At 40.8% G+C, this 8,197-nt stretch overlaps 1 pseudogene; it reads left to right on the top strand.

Annotated features, from left to right (window-relative positions):
- Positions 1–848: 848 nt before the first annotated feature.
- On the top strand, positions 849–7,267 carry LOC101931615 (lysozyme g-like; annotated as a pseudogene).
- Positions 7,268–8,197: the final 930 nt, after the last annotated feature.

Raw genomic sequence — 8,197 nt, 5'->3', positions numbered from 1 at the left:
CTCAATCTGTAGCAGCTGATGCTTTTAGCTCTAGAGGTCCCCAGTTCAACCTCCAGTGTGTTAGCCAAGAAGGTGGACATCCCACTGGATAACTTGTAAGGGTTGGGGGGAATGGAGGAATGTAAGGAGCCATTGATGTGTGCAGTGAGGTCCCACCCTCTAGTAACTAGTTGTTCCTGCCAGGGAGGAAAAATGTTTTTAGTTTGTTCCCACAGAATCTCCTGAGAAGAGTGATACCAGAACCAGACTGGGGAAAGACATTCCCAGGGAGGGTGAATGCCTTGTCTTTGCTTTGGACTTTGCCACAGACCATTTAGGGAGGAGATTGTGAAATCAGAGAAAGATGAAGCAGGAGAGGGGAGAACGGCTGGGAAGAGGAGTTTTTTGTTTGTTTTGAAATTTGAATCGTGCCAAATAGTGGAAGATTACATCTGCCCTCATGCCAACTTCCACAAGGGCACACACTGGAGTTTGTTTTCATTATGAAACTTGACAGTAAATTTGATCACATCTGATACCAGAAGAACATGCTGAGTAAACAGGGAAGTACCATCTAGCGTATATAAAGCTCCTCAAAACATCCATCTTCTAGAAGAAGGGAAGCTGAAGACAGGTGAGCAAAATATTAAGCTAATTCAGAGTGGGAGCTATTCTGAATTCTGTTCATTAGAAAATCCTTTGGGTAGTAAGAAAGACCAAATAAGTTCTACTTGAGTAAAGACTCCAGGATTTGTCCTTTAGATAACGTCTACACTATGAGCTAGGAGTGTGATTCTCAGCTCACACAGACATAATCACTCACTCTTTTTCCTCTAGGGCACTAAAATCAGTTGTGTAGTCATGGGAACATGGACAGTGGCAAGCAGCCACACGGGCTAGCTGTGCCGAGTAAAAACCTGCCTGAACTCCATGGGTATGTACTTAGCACAGCTAGCCCATGCCGCCACTCGCCGCTGACTGTGCTCCTGCAGCTACATCTCTATTTTTAGAGCATTTAGTTGATGAGACCTAGCAAGAGAACATCTATGCAATCTGGGAATCCCACCCCTAGCTCATAGTGTAGATATACCCTTAGTGGTTATTACTGTGTCCCTGCTCTACAGTGAATAGGAGAGATGAGGCACGTGTTGATTATAGATTACTTTAGAGAAAACCAGAGTCCTGGAGCTGCTAAAAAGGTTGGAGGTGATAATCTCCTGTGCTCTGCCTCATAGAAACGACAATAACAATTAGCAATCAACTGCACAGTGGGTGTAAGGGACCCTGGCATAGAAAAAAAGGTGCATTTGTAGCAGCAGCAGGTCACCTTGAACACTATGAATGTTACTAATTCCAGATCAAATATTACTGGGGTTTTTTACTTTGAAGTAAGCTAGTAAGATGCTACAGAGGCACATTATGAATATGATCAAAATTAAAATTATTGTAACTTGCTGTGTTGATTCTCTCAGATTTTTTCTACACTGAAATGACCTTATTTGTATGCTGTGTCAAAGAGAGGCAGAGTTATTATTGTGCCCTCAGTCCCAGTATTTATACACTAATGCACAAAATTCCCTTCTATCTCAGTATTTGCACATTCAGTGAAAAAAGCACCCCATCATTTCTTTGTATTTCTTCACAGCGGTACTGTACATTTTGATATTTTGGTTTCTCTGCAGACCTGGATTTATTTTACGACTCTCTTGGGTGCTTGAGAAGAACCGTCCCTATGCTACTAACGCTGCTGCCCTTTTTGGTGAGTTTGAGGTCCATGTCTATTTCACTAAGCTCACTGCCAAAGCAACAGTGTAAAGAGATGATTGTAGGGATGGGGAGATATAAGACATTAAGGCATTTTTGACCACTCCTACAAAACCTAATTATGATGGAAGAATGAGTTTGGTGCAATAGCAAATGGAATATACATAAACTGTATTCGACAATGCAGCTTTCAGTACCAAGGATGACTCTTGCAAGGAGTGAGAATCAGGTGTTCTCAGTGAGGAGCACTGGGGTATAGAGGTCAGGACACTTTCATGTCTGGCCGCTTTTAGAGACCAGTGAAAGACATCTCTTTGCACAGGCCTTCCCCCTCAACTGAGGCAGTGTCTTCTGGCTAGCAAGTCCTCCTCTCCACGAGATCTTTTTCCAAAACAACTCACAATGGAACATACCCTATCCCCCAGTGTACCAGAGTCTGGTTTATGACTTTGAATTCTCTTAGCTTTATTTATGTTCACAATAGGTGCTTAATGTAAAATATCTGCATTTAATTTTTCAGGTACTTCTGAGAGTCAGACTGGATGCTTTGGTAACATAAACAACGTTGATACCACTGTAGAACTACAAAAGCAGAATGCTCACCATACTGTGGGGAGTATAACTCTGCCGTTTTGTTGCTGTATTTCATCACACAGAGTCACCACAATGATCCATAGTACTTTACACCTTCAAAGGACTTTACAAGCATTAATTGATTAAACCTCACAACAACATTCTGATTGGCTAGTATTATTCTCATTTCACAGATGAGGAAACTAAGACAGAGAGGAAGACTTAATAAAACCTTGGGATGATTATGGTCCAGAAATTAAAAAGTCAATGTTTACACAGGTGGCTTGATTCTTTAGGTGTCCAACTTCAGACATTAGGGCCTAATTATCAGAAGTGCTCACACAAGTATCTCTAATTAAACTTATCAGGAGCTGTGAATGTTCAGATTCTCTGAAAATGAGGCCCAAGGTATCTCTGATGAAAGTATCCAAAATTAACAGTCACTTTTTAAAATTTAACCCAAGTGACTTTCCCAAGGCTGTCCAGCAAATCAGTGGCAGAGCTGGGAGTGGTACTGATAAATTCTGGATCCCATTCGCTTGGTTAGTCCTCATTATGTTACACCAGCTACTTGCACATCAGATCAATAGTTTATCTGGTACTGTTGGGAAAAATCAAAGGAGCTCCCTATTCTTTTACTCTACAAATAAAATTGGACTTAATGCCAAACCCTTCTATTGTGGGTAGGATTGAGATTCCCTCCTAATGTAGCATGAAATAGTGCTGAGACTCCAAAAGAAACTGAGGTGAAAGTGCAACTATTGGGAACTACTGTCTCAAATTGCAGTTGTCCCCCTCTACATAAGTCTTCTGCGTCTGTCCCTAAGAATCCCACCATTTTGAATCCCCCTCTCAACTTTGAAACCCCATATTACAGTCCTGTCCTTCTGGCCACAGAGGGGTAGATGTGAGTCCTCTCAGCTCCTCTCAAAATCACTCCTGCATTGTCCAGACACTGACAGGTTGATATCAGTTTCTCTTCAGAGGCTGAGCATGCTCCCCCCTCCAACTCCTCCCAAGCTCATTCACCTTCATTTTGGGACCTAAAGAAATAGGAATTAAACCATCTTTTACACATTAATTACACAAGGCAAAATTCTTTTTTGCCTTGCTTTCACAACGCACATAACTCTCACAAAGGCTCTCAGATGGCAGAACAGAGCTCTTGGCTTTTGAAATCTCACATTGACTTAATAATCTTAAAGAAAACACCTTTACTTTTACATTTACTACAGGAGTTCCTGCATCAGAGAAGATTGCTGAGAGGGACTTAAATAATATGATCAAATATAAAGCCATCACTAAGAGCGCTGGCGGAAAAAAATGTGTAGACTCATAGACTCATAGACTTTAAGGTCAGAAGGGACCATTATGATCATCTGGTCTGACCCCCTGCATGCTGCAGGCCATAAAACCGTCCCTACCCCTTCCCTGGACTCTGCTGTTGAAGTCCCCAATCCTGTTTTTAGTGACTGCAATCGGCAGAGACCCTCCTGCTAGAGATCCCTGCCCCATGCTGCGGAGGAAGGCGAAAAACCTCCAGAGGCTCAGCCAATCTGCCCTGGAGGAAAATTCCTTCCCGACCCCAAATGTGGCGATCAGTAAGACCCCGAGCATATAGGCAAGAGTCTCCAGCCCGACCCCGTTAGCCATTATACTATTTACCCACCATTGCTTGGCTTTCCTTGACTACTATGTTTTACCATTAAACCATTCCCTCCATAAACTTATCTAACTTTATCTTAAAACCAGACAGGTCCGTCGCCCCCACCGTTTCCCTCGGTAGGCCGTTCCAATATTTTACCCCTCTGACGGTCAGAAACCTTCGTCTAATTTCAAGTCTGAACTTCCCCACGGCCAGTTTGTATCCATTCGTTCTGGTATCCACGTTAGTACTAAGCTGGAATAATTCTTCTCCCTCCCTTGTATTAATCCCTCTAATATATTTAAAGATAGCAATCATATCCCCTCTCAGCCTTCGCTTTGTCAGACTAAACAACCCAAGCTCCTCTAGTCTCCTTTCGTACGACAGCTTTTCCATTCCTCTGATCATCCTAGTGGCCCTTCTCTGCACCCGTTCCAGTTTGAGTTCATCTTTTTTAAACATGGGAGACCAGAACTGCACACAGTACTCCAAATGAGGTCTCACGAGCGCCTTGTACAACGGAAGCAGGACCTCCTTATCCCTACTAGATATACCTCGCCTAATGCATCCCAAGACAGCATTGGCTTTTTTCACCGCCATGTCACATTGTCGACTCATAGTCATCCTGCGGTCTACAAGAACCCCTAGGTCCTTCTCCTCTTCCGTTACTTCTAACCAATGCGTCCCCATCTTGTAACTAAAATTGTTATTAGTCGTCCCCAAATGCATCACCTTACACTTTTCACTATTAAATTTCATCTTATTTCTGATACTCCAATTCACAAGCTCATTCAAGTCTCCCTGCAGGATATCCCTGTCCTCCTCCGAATTTACAACGCCTCCCACCTTCGTATCATCTGCAAATTTTATCAGCCCACTCCTGCAATCGGTTCCGAGGTCAGTTATAAATAGATTAAATAAAATGGGTCCCAAAACCGAACCTTGAGGCACTCCACTAGTAACCTCCCTCCAACCCGACAGTTCACCCTTTAATACAACCAGCTGTGATCGCTGGTATCATCTCTCGGGAGTCACATGCTGGAACTCTCCTAAAGGCTGGCTGGGACGATAACGGCAATGCATTTGGTTTGATGCGGGTCAGTAATGATCAATAAACTAGGAATAAAATACTATTGTATATACAAGTGTTTCAACAGAGAGAGCCTGCTTCATTTCTCACTAGTGCAGCTCAGGCTGAGATTGATACTCAGCACACTATGAGATAGGGTGACCAGATGTCCCGATTTTATAGGGACAGTCCTGATTTGAGTCTCTCTCTTATATAGGCTCCTATTACCCCCACCTCCTGTCACGATTTTTTTACACTTGCTGTCTGGTCACCCTACTATTAGAAAATTAACTATTGCTGAGGCAGCAACACATTGCACTGGCATATGTCAGACCTGGGGTTATAGAGGCTGATTCTTGTGCTTCAGTTTGAACCTCAGTTAATTCTGTGGGTTAATGGAAGTCCCTGAAGAGGCCGTGCATTTTACCCTTCTATAGAAGAAAAGTGAAGTGCTTAGTGGCAGCAGCAAGCTAGGGAGAAATCATCAGACAAAAAGACTAAGTGGAAACTGGCAGGCTCAGAATGACAGGGCAGGCTTTATCCACAATCTCATGCCACTGAGTCCTTGGTGATAATAACAGATTTTAAAATATTCACCTGGCTAACACCATAATGTACATACTTCTTCTGATGAGACTGTCAGTGACAATCCAACAACGAAAGAACAGAGTGTAATTTTATGGTTCATTTTGAACTTTTGCATTTCTTTGAATTTAGCCAGGCCGCCCTTGTCATCTGTGGCATTATATGTTTGTAATGAAGTCAGTGAGACTACTCAGAAGGACTAAAACCTTTAAGGATGAGAAGTAAAGATCTTCTGGATAAAGCCCTTAATTTCCTCCATGGGTCAGGAAGTGTTGCCCACATACTGCAGCACTAGACACTAAAGCAGTGGTAGCCAAATGCATAACTACAACTTGAAATGGAAAAGAAGCAGCATTTTAAGATAAGTCTTTTTTCATTAGCACAGTCCAACATACTATCCCTCAGTGTCTGTGCTCGGGGCACAACAGAAAGTGCCGTGAAGATCCATGGACATTAATGACCAAAAACTGATTTATCAAACAAAATTTGACAACTAAAATCACGTAGAGGATACTGAGAGTGAAATAAACTGCATAAACACATCCTTCCCCCCCCCCCCGGCTCTTCTAGGTTGATAAAAACCACCATAGTATTGTTGGACGGTGAAGATCATCTCCTTGATGCTACACAAATCCTTATTGGTATGATTAAGGGAATCCAGAAAAAATTCCCCAGATGGACAAAGGAACAACAGCTGAAAGGTACAGTGTAGATTTGTATAGGAATTAAGGGGAAATCTCTGGCAAAAATCATGTTTAAAAATTTCTTGTGTTACTGACACTCTAGAATAATAAGCATTTAAAAGAATCTCACATAATTTTTCACCACTGATGCTGTTTGTCTGCTTCTTGATTTCACCTAGTTTGAGCGTTGTGTGATGAGTTTATAACACTGCATAGGAAATATTTATAATCCCCACCCCCCAAAAAAATCTAGTTTATATTGACTGTGTTAGCTACTCTTTTGTTTCATTTCAGGTGGGATTTCTGCCTACAATGGAGGACTAGGAAATGTCCGAAGTTATGTAAATATGGATATTGGCATGCCTGGCGATGATTATGCCAATGACGTCATTGCACGAGCCAAGTTTTATAAGAGAAATGGATATTGAATCTGGGAGTTCTCTTCTTTCAGATAAATTGTGGTGCATATGACTATCAGTCTGACGTACATTAGAGATACTGTATGTTTGGGGGAAGATTAAAACTGTATCCTGAAAATCCTTATTGATGCATATAGGCCCACTGACTGCAGTGGGAAGAATTGCTTCAATAAGGGTTTGCAGTCTCAGGCACCAGATTTTTAAATTCTGTAATCAGTAAACATTAGTTATATCATATGGTAACTTCAAAACATTTGGTCTCTGTCTAACCAAGGAAACATTAACCAGAGTATTGATAATATCCTATCCTATCCTACTCTGATTATTTCTCTGAGTTATTAAAGCTGCTCTGTCTAGCTATTGTTAGTCTTCTACCTTCCCATTTTTAATCATATGTATATTTCAATATCTGCTGTTGTCTTAAGAAATAAAAAGGGAAAAGTAATCTCTTTGGGGAAGGAAACGTATTTTCAATCTTTTTGTGATTTAGTTCAACAATTTATTTTTCATTGCAGCTGGACACAGGTCTGTAAACTTATTGTATGTGGGGATTTCATTGACACATCTTTTACTTTTTCATGGAAATGCCTAGAGCCTGGGATGGATGCTTTTAATCAAACAGAAATAAGCAAATTAAAATTGAATAAAAAATGTTGTTTAGCAAATGAAGCAAGACTCCAAAGCTCATCTTTTCAGTTGCATTAACAAACGTTTGATGAGGACAAGAATACATTTAAAGCAGATAAACAAATTTCAAAGGGAATCGAATGAAATAAATTTGTGCTACCTGAGATTATGGGTTTTTTGCTGCTTTCAAAGGCCTTAACACCTCATTAAATAAAAAGGAGTGATAACCTACTTGAGAAAACATTAGTACTATCCAGTACAGCATGTCTTACACTCTTTTGACTTTAAGATCGGCAGTTGAGGACTTTTTCTGGAGTGCATTTAGAATCCACTTGTTCCCAATGTACATGGGAGCTACAGGATAAGGAGCATTTTTGAAAAGCTGGTCAATTTATTTAGGACCCTAAGAGCCTGAACCAATGTCCATTGAGTCAATGGAAAAACTGCTGTACTATAAACAGAAGAGAAACAATTCATGTTGGCATATAGACCCTCATCAATCTCACTGCCAAGATGGAAAACTTGTAGAATTCTGTATTCCTGAAAACTCAGGTGATCATTCTGGGCTTCATGGACATGTTATACAAACAAACAATCTAAAAGGTAACATTACTGATAATTATTCAACTTATAATACAACTCATAGCTTGTTAGATTCCACTTGTCCAGTCAAACATGATAATTTCTCATACCAGTAGTCTCCATTGTCAATATTTTCAACTAAAGTTAACCATGAATGTCTATCTTCACAGTCATAGAAGCATGTGTAACCATGTTTCCTGGTGGAATACCTGACAAAAAATACCAACAAAAATCCGTATTTCTTTTTCCTAAATGGAAAACCATCTTCACC

This window comes from Chrysemys picta, chromosome 1, assembly GCF_011386835.1.
Source record: "Chrysemys picta bellii isolate R12L10 chromosome 1, ASM1138683v2, whole genome shotgun sequence".
In the NCBI taxonomy this organism is placed as follows: domain Eukaryota; kingdom Metazoa; phylum Chordata; order Testudines; family Emydidae; genus Chrysemys; species Chrysemys picta.
Note: the sequence above shows the minus strand (reverse complement) of the source record. Positions and strands in the feature narration are given on the sequence as shown.